Source organism: Nesoenas mayeri (genome assembly GCF_963082525.1).
Source record: "Nesoenas mayeri genome assembly, chromosome: 3".
Taxonomy (NCBI): Eukaryota; Metazoa; Chordata; class Aves; order Columbiformes; family Columbidae; genus Nesoenas; species Nesoenas mayeri.
In genome coordinates, this window is record NC_137544.1 from 107,531,964 (window position 1) to 107,542,612 (window position 10,649).

Sequence of the window (10,649 nt, forward strand, 5' to 3'; positions counted from 1 at the left end):
AAGAAAACAAAAAAAGGCTTTTGTAAATACATCAACAACAGAAGTAGGGCTAAGGAGAATCTCCATCCTTTATTGAATGCAGGGATAAATATAGTGACAAAGGAAACAGTCGAGGTACTTAATGCCTTCTTTACCTCACTCTTTAATAGTAAGACCAGTTGTTCTCCATGTACGCAGCACCCTGAGCTGGAAGACGGCGATCAGGAGCAGAATGAAGCCCACATAACCCAAGGGGAAATTATTAGCAACCTGCTACACCACTTAGACACACACAAGTCTATGGGCTGAATGGGATCCACCCAAGGCTGCTGAGAGAGCCAGAGGAGGTGATCACCAAGCCACTTTCAATTATTCATCAGCAGTCCTGGCTAACTGGGGAGATTGCAGTTGACTGGAAGTTAGGAAATATGATGCCCATCTACAAGAAAGACCACAAGAAGGATCTGGGGAATTACAGGGCTGTCACTCTGACCTCGGTGCCAGGGAAGGTTGTAAAGCATCCTGAGTGTCATCATGTGCCACATACAAGACAACCAAACAATCAAGCCCAGTCATCATGAGTTTATGAAAGGCCCTACTTGACTAACTTGATCTCCTTCTATGAAAAAGTGAACCCACTTAGTGAATGAGGGAAAGGCTGTGGATATTTTGTACTTAGACTTCAGTAAAGCCTTTGACAGCGTATCCCACAGCATTCTCCTGGAGAAGCTGGCAGCTCACGATCTGGATGTGTGTACTGTTCTCTGGGTAAAGAACTGGCTGGCTGGCCAGGCTCAAAGAGTTGTAGTGAAAGGAGCCAAATCCAGTTGGAAACTGGTCACAAGTGGTGTTCCCCAAGGCTCAGTGTTGGGGTCATTTCTCTTTGGTATCACTATCAATCATCTGGATGTGGGGATCAAGTGTACCCTCCGTGAGTTGCAGACAACAAGAAGTTGCATGAGAGTGTTGATCTGTTTGAGGGTAGGAAGGCTCTACAGAGAGATCTGGACCAGCTGGATCATTGGGCTGAGGCCCAATGAAGTTCAACGAGGCCAAGTGTCAGGTCCTGCACTTGGGTCACAACAACTGCATGTGACAGTACAGGCTCAGAGAAGAGTGGATGGAAAGCTGCCTGGAGGAAAAGGACCTGGGGGTATTGGTTGACAGACAGCTGAATATGAGCCAGCAGTGTGCCCAGGTGGCCAAAAAGGCCAACAGCATCCTGGCTTGTATCATAAATAAAGCGGCCAGCAGGACTAGCAAAGTGATCATTGTCCTGTACTTGGCAGTGGTGAAGCCTCACCTTGAATACTGTGTTCCATTTTGGGCCCCTCACATCAAGAAAGATGTCATGATGGAGTAAATTCAGAGAAGGGCAACAAAGCTGGTGAAGCGTCTGGGTCACAAGTCTTATGAGGAGCGGTTGAGGGAACTGGGGCTGTTTAGCCTTGAGAAAAGGAGGCTGAGGGGAGACCTTATCACTTTCTACAATTACCTGAAAGGAGGTTGTAGTGGGAGGGATGATGGTCTCTTTTCCCAAGGAATGAGTGATAGGACAAGAGGAAATGGCTTCAGGTTGTACCAGTGGAGATTTAGATTGGATATTAGGAAAGATTTATTCACTGAAAGGGTTGTCAGGCATTGGAACAGGCTGTCCAGTGAAGTGATTGAGTCACCATCCCTGGAGGTGTTTAAAAGACGTGTGTAGATGTGGCATTTAGGGATACGATTTAGTGGTGGACTTTGCAGTGCTAGGTTAACAGTTGGACTTGAGGATCTTAAACATGTTTTCCAACCTAAATGATTCTATGATCCCCAAGACAGGCTCAAGTTAGCTAATGTGTGTTTTGAATCTTGAACATTCTCTTTCAGCAAAGACTTGGCACGGGCTATTTTGGGAGCATGAATAACAGCAAGCAGTAAGCAAGCAGAGAGAGAAAACAGCCTGAACCCAAGCAGAGAGGTGGAGGCAACAAAAACACACAGGCTTCATGTCTCCCTCCCTGCAGTGGCAAAGGAAAGAGGTGATCTAAACTGGGCACGTGATCTTCCAGTAGCATTTTGAGCCATGGATGCTGAAGCATCTAGAAAGAAGTGGTGACAGAGAAGCTGTTAGGCAAATGACTGGGCTAGCAGGCATGCTAGGGATGGGAAGAGAAATGAATGAACCCTGCTTACCCATATTATGTACATTTATTAGGAAAGCAGGGAATACCTCCTCAATGCTGCAGCATACAGGGGATGTGCTCTTCACTATGCTGAAAAATAGAACACAAATAAAATAAAGTTCTTCAGACCTGCTGGAGCTTCCCCAGTGCCTTGGAGAGTTGCTGTGTCAAGCTTTGTGCTTGCAGGTGCCTGTGCGGCTGAGGTACCTGTACAGGGTGCCTTTGCGGCAGGGCAAGGTGCGGGAGGCAGCCTGGCACCCGGGAGAGGGAGGCGAGAGGACCTGGTGCCCCGGGGAGGGGCGCTGAGCTCCGAGTTAGTGGGGAGCAGCGGAGACCCCTGGCTAGGAGGAAGGTCCAGGGAGGAGAAGGAAGAGGTGTGGGGCAGAGAGGAGAGGGTTTTGCCATGCCCTCTCCGGGGGATTACGCACCGGGGAATGTGATGCCGTTCCTGCTGCAGGAGGAAAGTTGGCCGCGCTACCACGCAGGGCTGGTTCTTCTGCCCCCCTCCGCCTGCCTCCCTCTCTCTCTCCTCCCTCTTCCTCCTCTTCCCGCGAGTTGAGCGCACAGTGCACCCAGGCGGTGCAGACGGCGCAGTCCCGCCGGCTGCTCGCCCTGCCCGGCTGCCGGCCCCGGTCCCACGCCGCCCGCCGTGGTCGCCACGGGCGCCGGGATGCTGCCGGGCGCTGTGCCCGGTCGCTAAGCCGCAGCACCACCACCCCTCCTGCAGCTCTCGGCGGGAGCATCGCGCTGCGGTTCACCTTGCAAGGAGGTGAGTGACCCCCCCTAGTCCCATCCCCTCCGGGGAGAGCTGCACCAAATTCCAGCCCCCATCCTCCGGAGCGGGGCCGCCGGGCACGGAGCGAGTGTGGGGGGTACCGCGGTTCCTGCAGTCGCCGCGGCGGAATGTCTCCGGGGGAAGCACCGGGGAGCGCAGGGACTCGGGGCTGCCCCCAGGCCGGCGCGGTTGGGATCCTGCCCCCGCCAGGCAACGGGGGGACGCCCGCAGCGGTGCTTCCCTGGCGCCCTGATGAGAGCCGAAATTAGCATTCCCAGTCTTGCAAGGCGCGTCTGGCGGGAGTCAGGGAAGGGATCAGGCTTTTCCAGTGCTGTAGCAAGGTTTGGATTTGGAGCACTGTGCGTGGGGTCCTCCTTTTGCCTTCCCTTCCCCAGGAGAAGTCCCTCCAGCTCACTGTGGCAGAGCATCTTTCCCTCACAGCACCCGGCCATCCTGCCAGTCCAGGGCAGCCTCTGCGCCGGGTAGCGGAGAGGGGCTGTGCGGGGATGCACGGCTCCGTGCAGGGCACCGGGGCAGACCCTGACCCGGGGGGCGGGCATCAAGGAGGCTGGGCTCCTTGCAGCCACAGCTGCCCTCTCACGACCCTGCTCAAGAGGTGCCGGATTGAATTTCTTTTCCCTCCCCTCCTTTAGTTTGCAGGCAGTGACAGCTAAGTTGGAGACAGGGATGATTAAGGTGAGAAGATAGTGGTGATCTCTGGAAATCAGTGGCAGAAAGGGGTGACCTTGGGCAAGTCCCCCATGCCTGACTCTTCCTCCTGGGTCGGGTATCACTAAAGCATCCATCAAGGGATCAAGGAGAACCCTTCGGTTGGAAGAGGCTCACAAATGCATTGAGACCTTTCTGGAATTGGCACTACAGGAGTGCTGAAACAGGACTGGTAGTGCTCACTGGTCCAGAGTACACTGCAGGAGGAAAGGTGCAAGGGTCTGTGCAGGGACTGGCAGTGGTGGTGGGTTTTCTCCCACCACAAAAACATGGAGCTACCTAGTGGCAGGAGTTGCTCTGGAGAGCAATCTGTTGAACTGTGTATTCGAAATAACTGGAAGGAGGCTGCAGCGTGTAATGAGAAAGGAAGAAAGAGAGAAAGAAAGAAGCCCCCAAAAACGATCTAAACTTTCGAGGTAGATTAAATGTTCAAATCACTAATAATTAGACATTAATCCCTCATAAACAGGGCATTAACAACAATTAAAAGATGCTTTGATATTCTCAAAACAGAGAAGATGAGTTAACTGGTACTTTCAGGGGGATTATTGTGTATTATGAAATGCAGTCAGAGCAGGGAATGCACTTTTCTACATTCATGTGTTTAAATGACTTGCTCTTAATTATAGTTAATAAGCTATCATCTTAAAAGTAGCTGCATTTAGATGCTTTCCATATTAGTTTCAAATTACCTCACTCCAAAGAATAAGCCACTTCTGATTTTACTGACTAAGGTGACATTTTGTTGGCAGTTTGGTAACTACAGGTCATGCCAAGATGTAGGTAGGATGAATGCATTTGTAGGAATTAAATGAAGTTTCCTTTTATTAAATGGGCAAGCAGACATCTCACATGACTGGTGCTGTATGCTCTAGAATAAATCTCACATGCATAGGAAGGTTTTTCATTATACAAATGCAGATGTAATGCAGCACTAGTGTATATAGGCCCCACCACAACACATTTAACTCGATGAAGGCTTCTTTCTGGATTTAAAATGCTTTCACTTGTAAGGATAGTATTAGAGAAAAAGTGCAACATAGTTGGATAAGGTTTTTTGTCTTTCTCTCAAGTGTAAATTAATATCTGCAGACAGCTATAAATCTTTTTGTCCAGGAAAGTTTTTAGTCATTCCCATGTGGTTATTAAGATTGCAAATTACATACTGTGACTTCCAAATTTTTTTTTCTTCAATTTGAAGACTGGACATTTTACAGGTTATTGTTTGTACAGTGCCATTGGGAAAAAAAAAAAAAAGTGAAAAAGAATTGCAGAGATTTAAACAGGAGGAAAATACTTTTTATGTTCAGTAACTTTTCAATGTGAATGAACTGTGTGTGTGTTTAAGTGTGCGAGTGTGTATTTGGTCATGTCTGAATACCTATCCTCTGGCCGTCAAATCAAATGTTCCTGAATATTCTTTCTCTAGTAAAAGTTGGAAACTACGTCGAGCAATGATGTTCCTCAGCAAATGTCAGTGTCTGTGACACTGCAGATTTGGGTGGAGCTGGTCCTACTTATAGTACGTAAGAATCTAAATATTTAGTGCTTTGAATTTGGTGACGTACTATTGGAAGAGTGACGAACTCTGGTTATTTTCATTGCACCAGCAAAGACTGCATTTTAAAATAGTGGTGCACTATATGAGAGGTGTGAGTCCCTGCATGCCTATAACACTCCCAATTTTATATATGGCATCCCTATAGATGTGTATCTGTGTATATGTATCTATATAAGACCTGAATGGGCAAAGTTCCCTCATTAACCACCCACCCAAATCTGTGTTGTAAAGTATTTCTGTCCTTAAGCTCTGAGACTTTAGTTCACTGAGGCGCAAGAACAATGAACTGACTGTTCATATCAATTTGGCCTAATTCAAACAGTGGTTTAATGGGGTTTTTGTGTTTTGATTGAGTGCTCAGACTCCTTAAAAAGCTTCAGGGAGAATGAAAATCTCTGAAATGGTGCTTGAAACTGGATAATTTTCTGGGGAGACAATTATGGCATAATCAAACTGTTCGGCTCCTGGAGGTGAGACCTGCCCATCCTAGGTCCCAGGAAACTTCCAGCCTGCTGTCAGGTCCTGCAGGACAGCTGTGCTCAGTATGCTGTCTGCTGCATGCAATGGCTGATCCAGTTCTCTCCCAGTGCCTGGTGTCCCCACACCACACACCCACCTTCCAGTTCCTATTGTGCTCTCTGCAACAAAATAATGTCCCTTCTCCCCACTGTATGTGGCTTGCAAGATCAGAGAGGCATGTTGAGTTGATATTCTGCCAGTCAAATGCCTGTGCCTCCCATACAGAAATCTAGCTCTTATCTTCCTTTTCCTCCCAGAGGGAAGAGGGTATAGGATTTTAATTCAGGCTCTGTCAATGCCCTGAGTTTAATGGGCCCCATTTTTTGTTTCAAGTCTGATTTCTACTGGGGGGATAAGCATGGGGTTAAGAAAGGCCTGTAGAGGTCAATCTACATCCACTGATGCTACTTTTTGGTGTTTCCCTGACTGCCCTGTCTGCCTCCAGCTACCAGTCTCACTATGTCTGAATGACTTATTCTGTAAAGCTCTTGTCCCACAGCATTTTCCTGGCTCTGCAATTCTTCTAGAGCCTGATGAAGCAACACTGATTTTATTGCCCCAGCAGTGGCTGTTTAATCTAATCATCCTCACCCTGATGAACTGGCACTAGCAATTTTACAGTATCACAGAAACATTTTTCTAGCAAAGTGACTTACAACCCTGGGGTGTTTTGCTTGGGGAAGGAGATACGGGAGCCTTCATTTTTGCACCAGGTCTGCACCACTAGGCTGTTTTACTGTTCCGTCCTCTCTTTATTTATCATTCCTTCAGGAATATCTCAAATACCAGCATAGAGCATAGCATTGGTGTGTTACATGCAGAACAAGTGTGAGACAGGTGTCTTGTTCTGCTTTGCTTCATGTATACGATGTAGGAAATAAATGTGAGTAGAGCCAGATGAGCAGGGTGTACACAAGCACCAGGCTGTATGGGTGCTTGGCTGCCCAACAAGAGTGAGACTTGAGTTAGAATTATAAAATCATAGAATAGTTTGGGTTGGAAGGGACCTTCAAAAATCATCTAGTCCAGCACCCTGCAGTGAGCAGGGACATCTTCAACCAGTTCAGGTTGCTCAGAGCCCTGTCCAGCCTGGTCTTGAATGTTTCAAGCAATGGGGCACCTCTCTGGGCAACCTGGGACAGTGTGTCACCACCCTCATTGTAAAAAAATTTCTTCCTCATGTCTAGTCTGAATCTTCCCTTCTTCAGTTTAAAACCATTACCCCTTGTCCTGTCATAACAGGCCCTGCTAAAACATCTGCCTCCAGTCCTGGAGCCACCTCTGGGTGTTTCTGTCTGTAGTCCAGCCTGGTTATAAACACAGTTTACCAGGGATTTTAAGTTAAAGAGGGACAGATTATGGTGTGATGTTGATACTCCTGGATGAGCCTCATGGAGTTCATTTAGATGCTCTGTTGTGTGCAGCACGGACTTTGCTTTGCTGCAGGTTTCTACAGGGCAGAGCATCAGATAGCTTCTTCTAGGCTGGAGAGTTTTAATTCTATTGCAACACCAGGCATCACTAATATTAGAGAGAGGGTTTTTTTGGTGGTAGCTAAGTCCTTTCCCAACCTTTAAATCTTATATTGACACTCCAAAACTATCCAGGCTCTATGGTGCAGGGACCAAGAGAACTGGAGCATCACATCTTTTCACCTGAGCATGCAGCTTGTCTATCAAGTAAACAAGCAGTCAAAAAAGCAGTTCAGCTGTGTGTTAAATAACATAGGTCATGGTTAAACATACAAGAGCAATAGTTCTGGCACCAAACTTAACATGAAAAGTGTGCATCTGAGTCAAGTTTTCTTCAGAAGCTGGAGCAGCTCTTGGGCAGAGCCTTACAGGAGAGTCAAGGGACTCTCTTTAGATGAAGCTTTTCTTGGTGAGGACACTCTGAACAATTAAGGATGCAATTATACACACCAGAGAACAGCTGCATTAAGTTGCTTCAAAAGTGAAAGGGAGCACAATTTTCTGCTCTTCAAGTTGGCAAACAGATCCTTCAGCCTGACCACACTGCTGAAGGCAGTGACCTGAACTACTTCATTATGTGTCTGTCTATTTATTATGTTATGAAGTTTAGTTTTATTGTGCTGGACATAATCAGAAAGTTTTACAGAACAGCTTTTTGGGATGGATGGAGGGAGGGAGAAGAAATGTAAGTTTGGCCTTCTGTTGGGAGAGATACAGCTTTTAAAAATAGAATCACTCCTGGTGACATCATCTTCCCAGTTTGAAATGAGAGTGAGGGACTCAGAGAGGTATGATGAGGCTGGGTACCTCTTGAGTTGCCAGATGGTCCAGTCCTGTGGTATTGGGGACCCTCTGAACAGCAGCTCTGCAAAGGACACAGGCACCCTTTGCTGTGCATGCTACCATATAGTCAGGCCCAGAGTGCAGGGTGCGTGTTTGCAGGACAGAAGGAGAAAGCATGAGAGAAGCGTGTGTCGGGCATATGCACGAAAGGCTTTGCTCATGTGGAGCTGCAGAGTTAGGACAGGATCCAGCTGTTCTACAGGTTTGCACTGAGATGACCAGCCACTTCGCCAAGGTTGATCCGCAGCATCCATGTGTCCAGATGCAGTTAGGTGACTGATAATAGCTTTCTGACACTGAGCTTTCCCCAATGGCATTGGTGAAATGAATTTCTCACGTAAAAAGGTACAGAGCCTGATTTTTGACTGCTTTCACTTTGCAAAGTAATTGCTGTGAGCTGCGAAGATGGCAAGGTGTTTTTATACTGGTGCCTTCCACAACAGCCAGGGTTATTTACATTACAGCCAGGTGTTGTTATTCAGGTCAGTTATTTATTAACTAGAAAGTGCAGTTTTGTCATTAAATGAAAAAAAGTTGTGAATCTGGACTGAACTCAACAAAGAATTGAGGCTGTCAGAATTATTTGGAAAGGAAGACTGCTAGAAAAGCCTGAAAGTGTCATTTTTTTAATTGGAGGCAACTTGAGGCAAATTGAACTAAAAGCTACTTCATTCAATTAAAAATAAATAAATGAAACATTACATTTCATTTTGGGTCAGGCAAGAGGCTTCCATCTGCTCAAAAGAAAATATTTTGTTGTAGGGATAACATTTTATATTTTAGGTCACCACAAGGTAGTTTTGCCTTTCTCCTCTCCATTCTTTGGTTCAGCTACTAAATCAAGCAATCAATTATTCAGGCAGACCTAATATGCATATGGTAATTGTTTCCACATTTAAGTATACCTCTGGACAGGCAATCAAGAGACCTGGATTTTATTTCCAGCTCTGCTACTGTGTCTGATGCGACCTTGGGAATTTCACTGTACCCTGAGTCCCTCCTTTTCATGGCAGGACAGGACAGGCCCATGTCTCATACTGGATTTTCTACATATTGGTAATACTAAAATAGCATAGAGGTCTTTTTACTTCCACTGTTAGCAATTAAACATTTAGATATCACTAATGCGTGCTTTCCTAATTCTCCCTGTGTGAGTTAGTTGTATTGCCTTATGAAACTCCCTGTAGTTTACTTAATAGGTCAAAACAAATTTCGGCTGCTGAAATAGCAGCATTCTCTTAAAACAAAACCTGTTTTAATGAGCCCAGATAAATCAAAGAACAAAAATACAAGTGGGGAAGGTTTTTCCCTTTCTTTCCTTAAATATTTCACTCTGTAATCAGCTCTCTAGATCCGTACATTGCCTGTGATTTTTCTCATGCTAAAAGTCCACATGTGTTGTTACACTTTCTAGATGTTTCAAATACCTTAAACCATGTTGACACCTATTGCATTATGTATTAAAAACTCCCTCATACCTGAAAGCTTGCACCAGGAAAATTGTAGCCTCCAAATATCTTACAAGTGTGCTTTTTATCATGCTGCAGCTCTCACCATTTGGCTTGCCTTCTCTTCAAGACAGATCTCTCCTCTCTGCTTTCTGTGTGCTGACAGTGGGGGAACCAGCATCAAACCTAGAAGCACTTTGTTGAGTCTGGTAGTTGTGAGGCTGCATCATGTTCTGCTGGTGGCACAGCCTTACAAAGGGTGGTAATTGTCCTTTCTTGCCATGCTGCGGTTAGGTTTAGAGTCGCTAAGGGGTTGGCAGAAGGATGTGGGAGCAGTGAATGTCTTGTTGGGAGCATGGGTGACAGGTGAGAGTCTGTTAGGAGCAGAGATTTGGACCACAGAATAACTCAAGGTGAAGAAACCTCAGGAAGTCTCTAGTCCAACCTCATACTCAAAGCAGGGTAAACAATAGGGTCACATCAAGTTGTTCAGAGCTTCATCCAGATGAGTCTTAAAAACCTCCAAGGCTGGAAACTGCACAGCCTCCCTGGACAACCTTTTCCAATGCTTGACTGTCTTCATGTGGCAAAGATTTCCTCTTATATCCAAGACCCCGATGTAGAGGCACATGAGCTCTTTGAGCACTTTCTCCTGGCTGATGCTCTGCAAGATCTGCAGGGAATGGCAGTGGCTATGGCATCATAGCAGATGGGAACTCTGCCTTGAGCCTCAACGTGGCTGGCCTTCATCTCCAAGTTTTTCTGCCAATAAAACAAGCCTTAGGGCTGGTGGTGTCTGGTCTGCTTGGATGAAGGTCTTTCTGATCTGTTGTGATGAAAGGGCTGGGGCTTTGCAACCATAGCCTAGTGTTTCAGAGGTAACTGAATTGCTTGTTCACACAGGACTTGTGGTACCTGGCAGGGGTCTCCAGAAGGCTGAAACACCCCTAGGCTGTGCTAGAGATGTGAAAAGTGGAGAAACCCATGGAGGTAGGAGGACAACAGCATCCTGCCAGCTCACAGAAGAGCCAAGGAATTTCAGGATGGTGGGCAGGGGCAGAGTTGCCTTCTACTCCTTGTCTGCCAGAGCCCGGAGCACAGTGTTTAACTTTCCTTGTCCTCTCTCCAGCTTGCAATTCTGTCTCACACCCTTTG